The following is a 17,313-nucleotide window of genomic DNA, read 5'->3' on the forward strand; positions in this document are numbered from 1 at the left end:
ATGCTACCTTGAAAAAATTTGAAGCTAAAATTCAGGAAAACATACAAAACCAATTGGATAAATACTTCTCACAGGGTCAAATGGAAAATACTGACCCTACCCAAAACATGTCTGACCCTTACAAACCTGCTTCTGAATCTCTAAATGAGGAAATTCCTTCCCCCCAAAGAGAGATGAAAAACACCTCCCCTATAGCTCAGCTACTGGACTGCTTCTCTTGTGGTCTGCAAATCTTGACTGAACTTACTTCCCAAGACCCTTCTCCTGAAACACCAACTTCTGAAATCCCAATTTCTCCTGTTCCTTCTCCTAACCAAAAACCAATTCCAGCCCCAAGGAAATCTCATCCTTCTAAAGAAACTCTTTCTAGCCAAACTGACTCACAGGTACCAAATTCAACTAGAGGCATTTTTCCTCTAAGAGAAGTACCTGAAATAGGATGCAATGGGGAATGTGACTCTAAGGCACAATATAGCATTTACCCCCCGAGAAATAAATGAAATTCACATGAAATATTCCCCATATGAACAAGATCCCTTTTTAGTAACAAAAAAAGATGACAGACATATTTTTTCAGTATAATCTATATTACAAAGACGTTGAAAACTTGCTCCAAGCTTTTTTAATTGAACTTGAGAAAAATAAAATAATTTCTCATATCAATAAAGCCTGGGGGCACAATGCAGTGCACTGGCCTTTTCAAGATCCTGAATGGGACTATAACAACTCTGAGGATTATTTACCATTGTTGGGAGGCCATCTTAAATGCCATGAAAGAGTGTGCTGACAGTACAGATAAGTGGACAGAATTTGAAAGAATTAAGCAAAATGAGGAAGAGACATCCTAAAGATTCATGGACAGAATAATTGAGTTTGGGGTCGATACCTAGATTTTGACCTTTCTAAAGAAAATTGCATAAGACAAATTAGAAGGCACTTTGCCAATAACTCTTGCAAAGTAATCAGGGATTATTTTAGAACTCTTTGCCCAAGGTGGCCTGAAATGGATCTCAATGAATTAAGAAAAACTGCTCTATATGTTTCAAAGGGAAACAAAGAAAAAGAATAAGAGACTAATTATCTCATAGAGAAAATGGAGAAACAATTGAAATATTTAAGGGATAATATTGATAAACTGGAAAAAGGGCATTATACTCAACCAATGGCACTTGCCCCTCTCCAAGAATCTAACTATTGATCCATTAACTGCCAATTCTGTGAGAAGGGCCATAGAATGATGGAGTGTAGAAATTTATTCAAGGCAATCAGAAATAATATGCAATTTAATAACAACTACAGAAATAATAATTATAGAAATAACTATAATAATGATAATAGAAACCACAACTTTAGGAATGATAATTATAGGAATAGAAATGGGAAAAATGATATAACTCAAACCAAATGACCCAACAACAATATAATTTAAGTGGAGCTCATTCAAGAAATAGTAAGGGTGCTACTGCCCCTCCACAAGGGGCAGAAGGTGGTGCCTCTTAGATTCTATTGGTTTCTTTTAGTATTGTGTCCTTTTCAAATAGCAGCAAGGAAGAATGAAGATAGAAGAGGAAATGGATTTTTGAATACACTATCCCTGTGATTATGAAATATATACATTTTTAACATTTTTGTTTTTCTTCCCTATTGATGGATCTGTACTATTTTGTTGTACTTTACTTGTACCATACAGTATTTGATTTTTTTCTCTCTTTTTTTTTGCAATTGAAGCACATGTTACCAGTATTGGGACTGATTGACTGTATCCTATCAAATGCAGTGGAGATAATAATCCATAGACAAGTAGATACTGTTTTTTGGGAACACATTGAATTTTTTAGTTCTAATTTTTATTATTGCTTTTCTTTTATTTTGATTAGAATATGTCATTTTTCCCTTTTTTCCCCTTTTCTCATTTCTTATACTTAAGGTATATAAAATTAATTTTTTTAATTCTGCAGTAATATAAGTTTAATATATATGTGTGTGTGTGTGTGTGTGTGTGTGTGTGTGTGTGTGTGTGTGTATACATGCTATAATATTAATGCATACCCAAAAGCTTTCAACTGTGGGGACCTGCCATTTATTGATAAATGTTATGGGACTGTGATTAATGTTTGTGTCTGATTCTAGGAAATGGGATCAAAAAGGAGCTCAGACTTTATCTATACAGTGCCATAGAAACACAGACATAACCTGAATAGTGCCAAAAAAAGCACACAGGTCAAAAAGAAAGAAACCAATCCAGGTAGGACTGATGAACTTCTAAGCTGGTACAAAAGGCCTTGAACCTAGTGTGAAACTCGAGGTTGCGATGCTTGACATATGTTAAGATGTAGGACTTCCTTGTAACCATATTCTTTGAAATACTCACAGACAAGTACTGAATTTTGGCTATCATCCTAGCTCCCCCTATCCCTGAGAATGAAGGTAAAATCAGACAAGGGAAAGACTTCCCTATGTAAAAATGGAGATTTGAACTCCAGACTTCAATCCCCACAAGTCCTTGCTACTTCCCAGAATGATTTATAACCTCACCTGAATTCCCACCTGGGCAGAGAACAGAAATTGTTTTTAAACTGACTCCTCCTGCTGCTCACTCTCTCGGCTTCTGCGTCTGGGCACATGCAGCGCTACCAGGCAGGATGTAGTTGTGAATGGGCTCTCTAGGCCTAGACACATGCTTTCTTATTTTGTATTTTCTTTATTTCTTAATCTTTAATAAACCTCTAAAAAATATAATACTTCTAGCAGAGAAACTAATTTTAACTGTTACACCTATAACACAAAAACCTAGTCCTTTTTTCTTTCTTATAGTATGGCAACTTCCTGTAGTCTTGGCTACAAATGGGTAAGTGAAATATTACTGCATTCTGTCCTACAGAGTTGTGGGATATAAATTATTTTTATTGGACCCTAATACAAAGGTCTATTATGAATTTATTCTTGTTTACTCAAAATTTTAGATACATAGATTTTGATATTTGATTCTGATTTTGAATTTTTCTTTCTCCCAAAAGTTTAACTTTCTTCCATTTTTTCCTTTATGTTTTTGAGGTTTTTTTCTCTTCTTTTGATAATTGACTCATACACCCCCATAACTCAACCATACATCCTGAGCTGAACTGGGTGTTTCTCAACACCATGTCAGGGGGGATTGAATTTTAATAAAATCCAAGATTTAAATTTTTTTGGGGATCTTCAAGGAAACAAGATTGCTAACTCCTAAATTCAAAGAATCAACTGTTTATAGAAAGATGTCTGAAAAACCTACACTACATCAAGAAGATCCAGACTGAATTTTGAGTGTGGATGATTGACCTGAAGGTTGATTGAACATTTATTTGAATGTATACTTTTATGCCAAAAGGGGACTTCCCCCAGTTGGTTCTTGTCAAAACACCAAGCATAACATTGGTTTGCCTTTCTCTCTTCTATTCCCCTCTTATCTCTAACTAACTATTGTAGTTCCCTCCTAGAAGGCGAAATTTTGTATGCACCTGCAGCTAGAAGATTTTAGAGGTGCAGGATGATTATGTTTAGTGATCAATGGGGAGACTAGTTCCCCAATCATCATCAGGGGGATTCTGACTTTAGATTTTTCTTCATTTTGCTTAAGTCTTAGAATTTTAGCAACCAAGGAATGTATACATACATAGGAGGATGGCCTATGACCGACATGTGCTAACAAGTGACAAATAGAAACAACTAACAGACCACCTGGGCTGTCCTAAGTCAAGCATAAGCTACCATTGGTACATGTGAGACACCAGAAGTGATGTAAAGAACTCTATATCACTTCCTCTCTCTCTCTCTGTCTCTCTCTCTCTCTTAAGTTCTTGGGTTCTCTCTTGCAGAGACATTGGGCTTGGCATTGTGGGGAGCTGGTGGTGGCATGCTTGACATCTTGGCAGTTTGCTGTTTGTGGCTTGTAGGTGAGGTGACTGGAAGAACCTCTGTAGCATGGGTTAGGGAAGGCATCTTCCCTGAGCTTCCTTGGTGAGGTGACTGATTCCTCCTTTCCTCCTTTTCTCCTTTTCTTGACCTCCAACTCCTATCTGGCTTGCCAGAGCAGTACAATTTTCCTTTCCTCTCTCTCTCTTTTTCTTAATTTCTTACTTCTATTGTAATTAAAACCACCATAAAAATCCCAAACTGGACTTCAAGGTAAACATGGCTGCAATCTAGAAGCAAATCGCTTCCTCTCCCCGGCACTGAACAAAATAGACTACCTCAAAAGAGCATAAAAATCACCTTTGGAAGAATGGAGGGACTCTCCAGTATCCCACAGAAACAAAGGTACATGGGGTTTGAACATTGCCACACTATAAGAAGGAGGAAAAGCTTGCACAAAAACGTGAACTGAGCCCCCCTCCCCCACCACCTACCCCACTAAACCAGAGTAGGGGATCAGAGTGCTCACTGGGACAGTGAGTGAGTGAGGAATGTCTCTGTCTGGGGGGGGGGGGCACACCAGGGTCCTTGGGATCTAAAGACTGCTAGGAAATGACCTCTCAGGGTGGTTTCACGAGAAAACTCTGCGCACTGGAAAGCTCACAAACTGTAAACAGTGAGGAGTCTCCAGAGTCTGTAAAAACTGCCTAAGGCCAAAGCGCGGCCCCTCACTGTAGTGAGGGGGGAGGCAAGTCAGGCTCCCCAGAAACTGACAGGGAAAACCAGATATCCACCCTTCAGAGAGGTTTGACAGGAGATTCCTGTGCAGGGGTGAGAAGAAATCACACAGCACTGGGGCGGGCACGTTGAGCACAGGAGTGGACCAGACAGGATGCGCTGAGCACAGGGACCAGAAGGCTAACAAACCTTGGAGGCTGGGAAGAACTAGTCTGAGGCAACCTAAATCCACAGAAAACCTGCCCATATCACCCAGATCTCAGTCCAAAAAGGAAAGGGAGAAATAACCACCGAAGGGATGGCTCACATGGCCCAAAATCAAGCCTCCAAGAAGAAAGGGGAAAAAGGGACTATTGAAAACTTCTATGGCGGGAGTACCCAAGGAAAAGAAGAGAAAGAGGATGAAATCCAAACAAAATCAAAATATGTCCCCCAAAATGGAAATTATCCACAAGCTCTGGAAGAACTCGAATTGGAGCTTATTCAAAAGATGGAAACCTTCTGGTAAGAAAAATGGGAGAAAGAGATCATCAGTCTGATAGACAAGACTTCACAATTGAAGAAAGAGCTGGAAGTCTCTAACAAAAGAGTAGAACAAGCTGAAAAACAAATCCAGTCCCTAAAGACCAGAAATAAGCAACTGGAAGACAGTGAGCTTGCAAAACAGCAAGAATTAATAAAGCAAAGCCAAAAAATTAATGAATTAGAAGAAAACATAAAATATCTGTGACAAGGAAATCACTTTAAAAGACTGATATATATATTAATTTAAGGTCGCCAAGGAATTCAGCTATGTAATTCCTAAATGAAACTCAAGTCAGCAATCAACCTTTTATGGAGGTTTTAATTAGAAACAGGAGGAAGAAAGGTATTAGAAAGAGAGAGAGAGAGAGAGAGAGAGAGAGAGAGAGAGAGAAAGAGAGAGAGAGAGAGAGAGAGAGAGAGAGAGAGAGAGAGAGAGAGAGAGAGAGAGAGAGAGAGAGAGAGAGAGAGAGAGAGAGAGAGAAGGGAATAGGGCTTAAATACCCCTTCTGTTTAGGCTGGGCCAAAAGGCCCAAGCCCTTAGATAGCTGAGGCAAAGAAAAGAGATCAGTCCCTATCACTCACGTGACCAAAATGGAGAAACAGTCTCGGGGCCTCCACCTCCAGCCTCCTTCAGAGCAAGCTCCTCAGAGCACAACCTCTGAGACCAAAACCTCTCAAACCACCCCTCAGTCCTCAGACCCCTCTATCTTTAAGGACACCATCTCAATTCCTTCCCCTCAGTTCTCACATCTACCAATCACTGTCCATGTATTCCCTATGCCAATGGTGGCTCTAGCTTAACCCAGGACCACCCAGAGGTCTGCCCCTTTGCACATGTCTGTTGAAGGTCATATTCTCAAATAATTAAATTTTGATCTATGCTGCAGCCCTTCCTAAATCTTGTTAGGACTGAGTAGGGTGGAGATTGTAATTTCCAAGACCTGGTTCTGTCATTCCAAGTATCTCTATTGTATCAATTCTAAAATCAATCATGACTCAAAGAACTTCTTGTTCTATGCTTAAGAATAGGTCAAAGCCCTTTCCGTTGTTCAGCAAAAGGTTTCTGTCCTAAAGTAATCTTAAGTAGGGAGGAGAAGGACCCTCCCATGCCAAGGGGGTTCACATTCCAATAGACTATCAGTAGGAAATTTTTCAAGTAGGAATTTTCCCAATGGTGAAATTTCCAACATTTATAAGTCTAAGAAATTTTAAGGTTTACATATCTCACTGACAAGATGATAGATCAGGAAAACAGAGGACGAAGAGACAACCTGAGAATTATTGGTCTACCTGAAAAACCAGAGATAAAAACCTCGATGCTATTCTAAAGGAGATTATACAAGAAAATTGCCCACATGCTCTGGAGCAAGGGGGCAAAATAGAAATAGAAAGGGTTCACAGAACACCCTCTACACTAAATCCCCAAAAGACAACTCTCAGGAATGTAATTGCCAAATTCCAAAGCTTTCAAGCAAAAGAAAAAATCTTACAAGAAGCCAGAAAAAGACAATTTAGATATAAAGGAATGCCAATCAGGGTCACACAAGACCTTGCAATTTCCACTCTGAATGACCGTAAGGCATGGAACACGATTTTCAGAAAGGCAAGACAGCTGGGCCTTCAACCAAGAATCAGCAATCCATCAAAACTGACTATATACTTCCAGGGGAAAGTATGGGCATTCAACAAAATAGAAGACTTCCAAGTTTTTGCAAAGAAAAGACCAAAGCTCTGTGGAAAGTTCGATATCAAAAAACAAAGAGCATGGAATACCTGATTCAAACTCTCTTCTATAAGGACTACATTTGTATTAATTTATATATATTAATATGTGGGGAAAATTTAATGTGTAACTCTCAAAAATCACATGCATCATTAGAGTAGTAAGAAGAATCATGCATAGGGAACATTTGGGGTATCAAGATGATATGGAGAAAGGGGGGGATAGAAAGAAAAAGGGAGGGGGGAATCATTGATGGTACTAAGATATACTCCAAGAAATAGGGGGGAAAAAACGAAATAGAATAATCATTCTCACACAAAGATACACAGGGGAAGGGGAGGGGAAGAAAACTCGTATAAGAAGGAGAGGAAGAGAGTTTTTAATTAAACCTTACTCTCAGTGAAATCAACTCTGAGAGGGAAGAGCATCCAGATCCATTGGGATCTTGAATACTATCTTATTCCACAGGATAAGGGAGAAGGGAAAACCAAGGGGGAGAGGGGGGAGGGAATACAAAAAAGGAGGGAAGGAAAGGAGGGAGGGGGAGGAAACAAAAAGGGAAGGGATATAAAGGGAAACATATCAAGGGAGGGTACTATGGGGACTGATTTAAAGTAAATCACTGGCTTAAAAGGTTATAGCTAAAGAAGAAAGGTCCAAATTAGGGGAGGATTTCAAAATGCCAGGGAGTCCACAAGTGACAATCATAACTTTGAATGTGAATGGGATGAACTCACCCATAAAAAGTAGATGAATAGCAGAATGGATTAGAATCCAAAACCCTACCATATATTGTCTTCAAGAAACACACATGAGGTGGGTAGACACTCACAAGGTCAGAATTAAAGGATGGAGTAAGACCTTCCGGGCCTCAACTGATAGAAAGAATGCAGGAGTTCCAATCATGATATCTGACAAAGCCAAAGCAAAAATAGACCTGATTAAAAGGGAGAGGGAAGGTAAATACATCCTGATAAAAGGCAGTATAGACAATAAGGAAATATCAATAATCAACATATATGCACCAAATGGTATAGCACCCAAATTTCTAATGGAGAAATTAGGAGAACTGAAGGAAGAAATAGACAGTAAAACCATATTAGTGGGAGACTTGAACCAACCATTATCAAATTTAGATAAATCAAATAAAAAAATAAATAAGAAACAGGTAAAAGAAGTGAATGAAATCTTAGAAAAATTAGAATTAATAGACATATGGAGAAAAATAAATAGGGACAAAAAGGAATACACCTTCTTCTCAGCACCACATGGCACATTCACAAAGATTGACCATACACTTGGTCACAGAAACGTGGCATACAAATGCAGAAAAGCAGAAATAATAAATGCAACCTTTTCAGATCATAAGTCAATAAAAATATTGATCAGTAAGGGTACATGGGGAGCCAAATCAAAAATTAATTGGACATTAAATAATATAATACTCCAAAATCGGTTAGTTAGAGAACAAATCATAGAAACAATTAATAATTTCATTGAGGAAAATGACGATGGTGAGACATCCTTTCAAACCTTATGGGATGCAGCCAAAGCAGTAATCAGAGGAAAATTCATATCCTTGAGTGCATATATTAACAAATTAGGGAGGGCAGAGATCAATGAATTGGAAATGCAAATCAAAAAACTTGAAAGCAAACAAATTAAAAAACCTCAGGAGAAAACCAAACTAGAGATCCTAAAAATTAAGGGAGAAATCAATAAAATTGAAAATGATAGAACTATCAAACTAATAAACAAGACTATAAGCTGGTACTTTGAAAAAACAGACAAAATAGACAAAGTACTGGTCTATCTAATTAAGAAAAGGAAAGAAGAAAGGCAAATTAACAGCATCAAGGATGAAAAGGGGGACATCACCTCCAATGAAGAGGAAATTAAGGCAATCATTAAAAACTACTTTGCCCAACTATATGGCAATACATATACCAACCTAGGTGATATGGATGAATATTTACAAAAAAATATAAATTGCCTAGACTAACAGAAGAAGAAATAGATTTCTTAAATAATTCCATATCAGAAAAAGAAATCCAGCAGGCCATCAAAGAAATCCCTAATAAAAAATCCCCAGGGCCTGATGGATTAACAAGTGAATTCTATCAAACATTCAAAGAACAGCTAATCCCAATATTATACAAACTATTTGAAAAATAAGCAAAGAGGGAGTTCTACCAAATTCCTTTTATGACACAAACATAGTATTGATTCCAAAGTCAGGCAGGCCAAAAACAGAGAAAGAAAATTATAGACCAATCTCCCTAATTAATATAGATGCAAAAATCTTAAATAGGATACTAGCAAAAAGACTCCAGCAAGTGATCAGAAGAGTCATTCACCATGATCAAGTAGGATTTATACCAGGGATGCAGGGCTGGTTCAATATTAGGAAAACCATCCACATAATTGACCATATCAACAAGCAAACCAACAAAAATCACATGATTATTTCAATAGATGAAGAAAAAGCCTATGATAAAATACAACACCCATTCCTATTAAAAACACTAGAAAGCATAGGAATAGAAGGGTCATTCCTAAAAATAATAAACAGTATATATCTAAAACCATCAACTAATATCATCTACAATGGGGATAAACTAGAGGCATTCCCAATAAGATCAGGAGTGAAACAAGGATGCCCATTATCACCTCTATTATTTGACATTGTACTAGAAACACTAGCAGTAGCAATTAGAGAAGAAAAGGAAATTGAAGGCATTAAAATAGGCAAGGAGGAGACCAAGTTATCGCTCTTTGCGGATGACATGATGAATCCTAGAGATTCAACCAAAAAGCTAATCAAAATAATCAACAACTTTAGCAAAGTTGCAGGATACAAAATAAACCCACATTAGTCATCCACATTTCTATATATTTCCAACAAAGCTCAGCAGCAAGAACTAGAAAGAGTAATCCCATTCAAAATCACCCTAGACAAAATAAAATACTTAGGAATCTATCTCCAGAGACAAACACAGGAATTGTCTGAACACAACTACAAAACACTCTCCACACAACTAAAACTAGACTTGAACAATTGGAAAAACATTAACTGCTCATGGATATGATGAGCCAATATAATAAAAATGACCATCCTACCCAAACTTATTTATCTATTTAGTGCTATACCCATTGAACTTCCAAAAAAAATTTTTACTGATTTAGAAAAAAACATAACAAAGTTCATTTGGAAGAACAAAGGATCAAGGATATCCAGGGAAATAATGAAAAAAATACAAAGGAAGGGGGCCCTGCAGTCCCAGATCTCAGACTTTACTATAAAGCAGCGGTCATCAAAACAATTTGGTACTGGCTAAGAGACAAAAAGGAGAATCAGTGGAATAGACTCAGGGTAAGTGACCTCAGCAAGACAGTATATGACAAACCCAAAGATCCCAGCTTTTGGGACAAAAACCCACTATTTCATAAAAACTGCTGGGAAAATTGGAGTACAGTATGGGAAAGATTAGGTTTAGATCAACACCTACACCAAGATAAATTCAAAATGGGTGAATGACTTGAACATAAAGAAGGAAACTATAAGAAAATTAGTCAAACACAGAATAGTATACATGTCAGACCTTTGGGAAGGAAAAGATTTTAAAATGAAGCAAGACTTAGAAAGAGTCATAAAATGCAAAATAAATAATTTGGACTACATCAAATTAAAAAGTTTATGTACAAACAAAACCAATGTAGCCAAAATCAGAAGGAAAGCTACAAATTGGGAAACAATCCTCATAAAAACCTCGGACAAAGGTTTAATTAATCAAATTTATAAAGAGCTAAACCAGTTGTACAAAAAATCAAGCCATCCTCCAATTGATAAATGGGCAAGGGACATGAATAGGCAGTTTTCAGATAAAGAAATCAAAACTATTAATAAGCACATGAAAAAGTGTTCTAAATCTCTTATAATCAGAGAGATGCAAATCAAAACAACTCTGAGGTATCACCTCACACCTAGCAGATTGGCTAACATAACAGCAAAGGAAGGGAATGAATGCTGGAGGGGATGTGGCAATGTAGGGACACTAATTCACTGCTGGTGGGGTTTTGAATTGATCCAACCATTCTGGAGGGCAATTTGGAACTATGCCCAAAGGGCGATAAAAGGCTACTGCCCTATGATCCAGCCATAGCACTGCTGGGCTTGTACCCCAAAGAGATAATAAGGAAAAAGACATGTACAAGAATATTCATAGCAGCCCTCTTTGTGGTGGCCAAAAATTGGAAAATGAGGGGATGCCCTTCAGTTGGAGAATGGTTAAACAAATTGTGGTATATCTTGGTGATGGAATACTATTGTGCTAAAAGGAACAACAAAGTGGAGGAATTCTGGAGACTGGAACAACCTTGAGGAAGTGATGCAGAGCGAAAGGAGCACAACCAGGAAAACATTGTACACAGAGACTGACACACTGTGGTATAATCGAACATAATGGACTTCACCATTAGTGTCAATGAAATGTCCCTGAACAATCTGAGGGATCTAGGAGAAAAAACACTATCCACAAGCAGAAGACAAACTGTGGGAGTAAAAACACGGAGGAAAACCAACTACTAGACCACAGGGGTTGAGGGGATATGACTGAGGAGTGACTCAAAAAGAACACTCTGGTGCAAATAGCAACAACATGGAAATGGGTTCAAATCAAAAACACTTGAGATACCCAGTGGAATCATGCATCAGCTACGGGATGGGGGGGGGGGGGGCGGGCAGGGAGATGAAAAGGATCTTTGTCTCCAATGAATAATACTCGGAAATGACCAAATAAAATAATGTTTAAAAAAAATCCCAAACTGATTTGAGTAATTTATTGGGATTGAATTAATCCCTGGTGATCGCTAGTATAATATAGTAGTAGTCTCTTGGTAACCAAGGATAACGATTGTCTTTGTGCGTTTTCACCTATAATAGATGAGTGTGCACAAAGCTACTTGTGCATGAAGATTTAAGTGGAAAAGTCGATGCACAGAGACAGTCCCACTCTCTCGGCGTTGGAAGCCTGGGTCCAGTGGCACAAAAAGTCGTTACACCTGGAGACTATCTCAGCTGCATTGGATGGCCGTGTTGTCTTTTGTGCTCCAACATGCCCTTAGCACTCCACAGTGCTTTGCTGAGTCGCCCTCTTAGCCATTGAACCTTCTTATTGTTTTTTTCCGTCCTTTCAGCCAAAGCAGTCTTCACATGCTGGGTGAGCGAAGCCTTAGTTCACCAAGGGTCTACGACAACCCAATGGCTACCCTCACAAGGTTTAGCTGGCCTGTCGAAGCCGTTGCCCGGGGTGTGGCCGCTGCCGCATGCTAGCAGCTACTAGGAGCCACAAGTAAGAGCTGGGTGTCAGGTGAAGGTCAGAGGCGGAGAGCTGCCCTAAGAGGGCACGACAAGCCCTCTATACCAGAGATACTACTCCTCCCTGAGCACCCCATACACCCCACTAGTATAATATATTCAGTCAATAACCCCTAATTTTACCCCTTACAATGGAGAGCATAGAGTCAACACAAGCTCCATCAGTTCAAAATGTCAAGCTTCTATTCTTTCCTATTCACTTTTAGCCTTTAATTGTTTAAATTCTCAAAGGCTGAGTTTCAGAACTTCAAGGTTGTGCCCGGAATCTTGAACAGATAATCAAACACTGACAAGGTAAAATGGAGACTCCTAAAACACAAACACTTCTCCTTTTAATTGCTTTTGAACCCCGTGATGTTCATTCTGTTTCTACTCCTGAGTAGCAGGGCAATATGGAAGAAGAAAAGATATGACCTGGACACAAAACGTCTAATTTATAATGGCTTCAAAACAAAGAAAACTTTCAAGCCTCAATTTAGTACAATTGTTTGAAAGAGATTTGTTAAAAACCAATCCAGGTCTTTTGGTCCTCTGGTGTTGATGGTCTCATTTTATTTTATCCACAGAAATTGTTAGTGCGTTGTCAAACAGAAAATCCAATTCTCACAGGAGCCATCCTTTTAAAAGGAAAAATGTGTCTTCCTCGAATTCAAATACTCCTTCAACCAATGTTCTGTAACTTTCAACATAATATCTATACCTCTTCAAGGAATTCTTACCTCAAAGGAATTCATCTGTCCCCTTTTCAGACAACTACTCAGACCTTCTTCTCTCTAAAATATAACCTCTCTACTTCATATGCTTCCAATTTCCCATAATTTCCTGGCAACATATTAGCTCCTCTTATCTTAGCTGACCTGCAGTTGTTATTTCCATTAGCACTCAACCTGAAACTTGGATAGCCAAAGATGAAAGCTGTCTGCATGACCAGTTTAAATAGCCTTTAAAAGACAAGACCCTAAGCCCTTTGGCTCCTATCCTAAAAACCCTTCATGGGAAATCAAATAAGTCAGTCATTTAATATTTATCAAATACCTACTGTGTGTTCAGCACTGGATCAAGTGCTGAAGAGATAAACAAAACCAAAAACAAAGTGAACTTTTTGAATCTATTCAGGTTTTCTTTACCAATCTACATCCAGATGATTTTGGTTTTCAGTACACCTACCCCAAGCAAAAATTACCTTCAAAGAATGCTCTGAGCAAATATATACAAAAATATAAGTGACAAGTCAGTAGTTATTCTGCCTTCCCAAAATGTATATCTAGGATGTGATAGAAAATAAATAATGAACTAAAATCACATGAGCTCTAAGGTCTAACTCTAATACCCTGTAAGATATCTTGAAAGTGATGACTGTTACTTTTTTCTGATGACCTATGAGAATGAATCAAAACACTGTAAGAGACCTTGAAAGAATCATATGGGGATAAAGAGATGTAGGTGAGAAGCTTAAGGATTCCAGGGCAAAAGTAATATGTTCATCACTAATGGATTTAATTTTTATTATTTTTGGCAATTAACAAAAATTTATTTCCCCTCCCTTGCCTTCCTCACCATTTACGAAGGGGAAAAAAACCTTATAACACACCATTCAGTCAGCAAGCATTTATTAAGTGTCTGCTATGTGCCAGGCACTATGCTAAGTGAAAACAATTGAAAAAGAGACAGAGACAAGATGGTGGAAAGGGCCAAAGACCCATCTGATCTCTACCAAATTACCCTCCAAAAAAAACTATGAAATAATACCTCGGAATGAAATCAAGAGCAACATAACCCACAAAATCACAGGGACAGAGAGTTAAGATGGCACAAAGGGGACAGAGACCCATCTGATCTCCACTAAATTACCGTCCAAAAAAATATAATAACTCAGAATGAATTCAGGAGCAGCATAAATCACAAGTAATTTTTCAACCCAAAACAACCTGGCAGGCCAGAAAAAGGGATATAGTGCATTAACGTGGAGATGGAACACAAAGCAGGGTTCCAGGGAAGGACACACTGCATCAAAGGGTTCTGGACACAACTGAAGCAGCAGCAAACTCTTCCTGAGCTCTCAGTCACAGACAGTAAGCAGGGTCAGACAACTGCTCTGAAGGAGATTAGAGAGGCCCCCTTGCTGACTCTGGATTCAAGATTTTTATTGCATTACCCATAGGCAAATCCAGGTAGCACAGTAAGAAGGAACACTAACACACACCAGAACTTGTGGCCACAGGGGAGCAAGGGATCCTGGTCACAGTTCCAAGGAGTAAAGGAGTGCTTGGGGTTTTGTACAGACCAGAGAACAGACTGGGAAAATAATAAGGACATCTCTCCTTACATCATACTACCTTGGAAGAACTGGAAGCAGATTAATTCCCATAGCTATCTCTGAAAGCAGCTGGATGAAAAACCTGAACTTTAGAACAGTGTTCCCTTCTCCACAGTTATAGAGTCCAAATTCAAGAGTTTTTTAATTAAAAGAAAGGAAAAGGCTAGGAAATGAGTAAAAAACAAAAAGAAATTCAACATTGAAAATTATTTTGGCAACAGGAAAGACCAAAATACAAACCTAGGAAAAGACAACAAAGTCAATACAGCTGAATCCAAAATCTTCAAGAAAAAAAAAATATGACTTGCTCTCAAGCCCAAAAAGAATTAATAGAAGAATTCAAAAGTGATTTTTAAAATCAAATGAGAGGAGGGAGGCAGAGTCAAGATGGCGGCCTAGAAGGAGAAGAAGTTCAGAACTCTGAACACCCTTCCTTACCAATCACAGACTGAATGCTCCTAGGGGACTGAAAATCAAACTTAACAACAAGACAGAGCAAAGGAACCCTTCTGCTGGACTTAATTCAAAAGGTATGCACCCTGAAAATCCTGAATCAGAGAACACTTGGGTTTAAGGAGAAGGCAAAAGGAAGATCCCAGGACCCATCACCCCTCCCAACTAGAGCACTGAGACTCCAGCAGTGAGAACTTCTGGGCTGGCAAAGGTGCTGGTGTGGAGGGTGTACCTTGAGGGCAGGGCTGTGCCAAGTTCAGAGTGTCCAACACAGATGGCAGGGAAGGAGCTAGAGATGGAGCATAGACCTGGCAGCCTGGCCAGAGCTGTGGAGATCCTCCATATTTGCTCCAGCCTTCCAGGAGGTTTTGGACTCAGAGCACACCCAACCCAACTAAGCTGAACTTAATCCCATCAAAAGCCTCCAGAACTAAGGGAAGCACAGGCTCCACACCCATCCTCATTGACTGCTAGACTTTAATTCAATCAAAAGCCTCCAGAGGACAGGGAAGCTCAAACCCCCAACAAACCTCCCCAAGAAAATACACTGAGAGATCTTCTGTTAAAGCTACAAGAGAGGAGACTGACAGAAGCCCCCAAAACCAAAAAGATGAGAGGGGCAAGAGAACAGACAAATACAGGGAGTAAAGAAGGAGTGATTATGAGCAAAGAACAGAAAAATAAGAAAGAAATTACAATAGACAGATTCTATTCAGCAAATGGAACTGAGGGGGAGAGATCAGCAAACAATAAATCAGAAATCCCAATGAATGGGACCCAGGCTGTGGAAGAACTCAAAACACAATTAAGAGAGGCTGAAGACAATTGGGGAAAGAACCTAAAAACTAATATAAGTCATCTGGAAACAGAGGCACATGAACTGAAACAAGAAAATAGTGTCTTGAAAGCCAAAATCAACCAGCTGGAAAATGAAGCAAAGGAGATGAAAGATGAGGCAAAGAAGATGAAAGATGAGACAAAGGAGATGAAAAATGACCTTCAAAGAAAATCAGACGAGAAGGAAAAGGATGACCAAAAATCCAGGGTTGAAATCCAGTCTTTAAGAACCAGAATACTACAACTGGAATTAAGTGACCTCACAAGGCAGCAGGACACTATAAAACTAAACCAAAAGAATGAAAAAATTGAGGAAAATATGACGCATCTCATTCACAAAACAGATGATTTAGAAAATCGTTCGAGAAGAGACAATTTAAGAATCATTGGTCTACCAGAAGACCATGACAAAAGAAAAAGTCTGGACATAATACTACAGGACATTATTCAGGAAAACTGCCCTGATATCCTAGAACAAGAGGGAAAAGTGGAGATTGAAATAATCCACAGACCACCTCCTATATTTAATCCCCAACTGACAACACCCAGGAATGTTATAGCCAAATTCAAGAACTATCAGACCAAATAAAAGATATTACAAGCTGCCAAGAAGACGTCATTCAGATACCACAGAAACACAGTGAGGATAACACAAGATCTGGCTGCATCCACACTGAAGGACCAAATGGCATGGAATATCATATTCTGGAAAGCAAGGGAACTAGGTCTACAACCAAGAATCAACTACCCAGCAAAACTGACCATATTCTTACAGGGGAAAGTATGGTCATTCAACACAATAGAAGAATCCCAAGCATTCGTAAAGAAAAGACCAGACCTGCACAGAAAATTTGATGTCCAAGCACAGAACTCAAGAGAATCATCAAAAGGTAATTATAAAAGAGGGGGAAAAGAAAAACAAAACAAAACAACAAGAACAAAAATTTTTAAGAGACTCAATAAGTTAAAATGATATGTATCCCTAAAAGAATAGAGGTCATTGGTAACTCTTAAAAATTGCCGCTATCACTTGGGCAGCTAGAAGAATTACACTTAGAGGGAACAGTGACAAGCTGTATAGGATGAAAGGACAAGACATAAATAGGTATATAGATATATACATGCATAAATATATTTACATGTGTGTATATATACAACTAGAGCTGAAAAAGAGTTTAATACTAAAAGAAATGGGAAAAGAAACAAAAGGGAGTAAATTTATATCACAAAGAAGCTCATGGTGGGAGGGGGGAGAACATCAATACACTGGAAGGGTAAAGAGCTGGGAGATAGGAAATACTCAACTATTACATGCTTTGAAACTTACCCAAAGAGGGAAGAACAATCCAATCCATTGGGGCAGAGAATATATTTGTGCCTTAGAAGGGAGTAGAAGGGTAACAAATGAACTGGTGGGGAGGGAAGCAGGACAAGGGAGGGAGAAGGTGGGTG

Source organism: Monodelphis domestica, chromosome 8 (assembly GCF_027887165.1).
Source record: "Monodelphis domestica isolate mMonDom1 chromosome 8, mMonDom1.pri, whole genome shotgun sequence".
Taxonomy (NCBI): Eukaryota; Metazoa; Chordata; class Mammalia; order Didelphimorphia; family Didelphidae; genus Monodelphis; species Monodelphis domestica.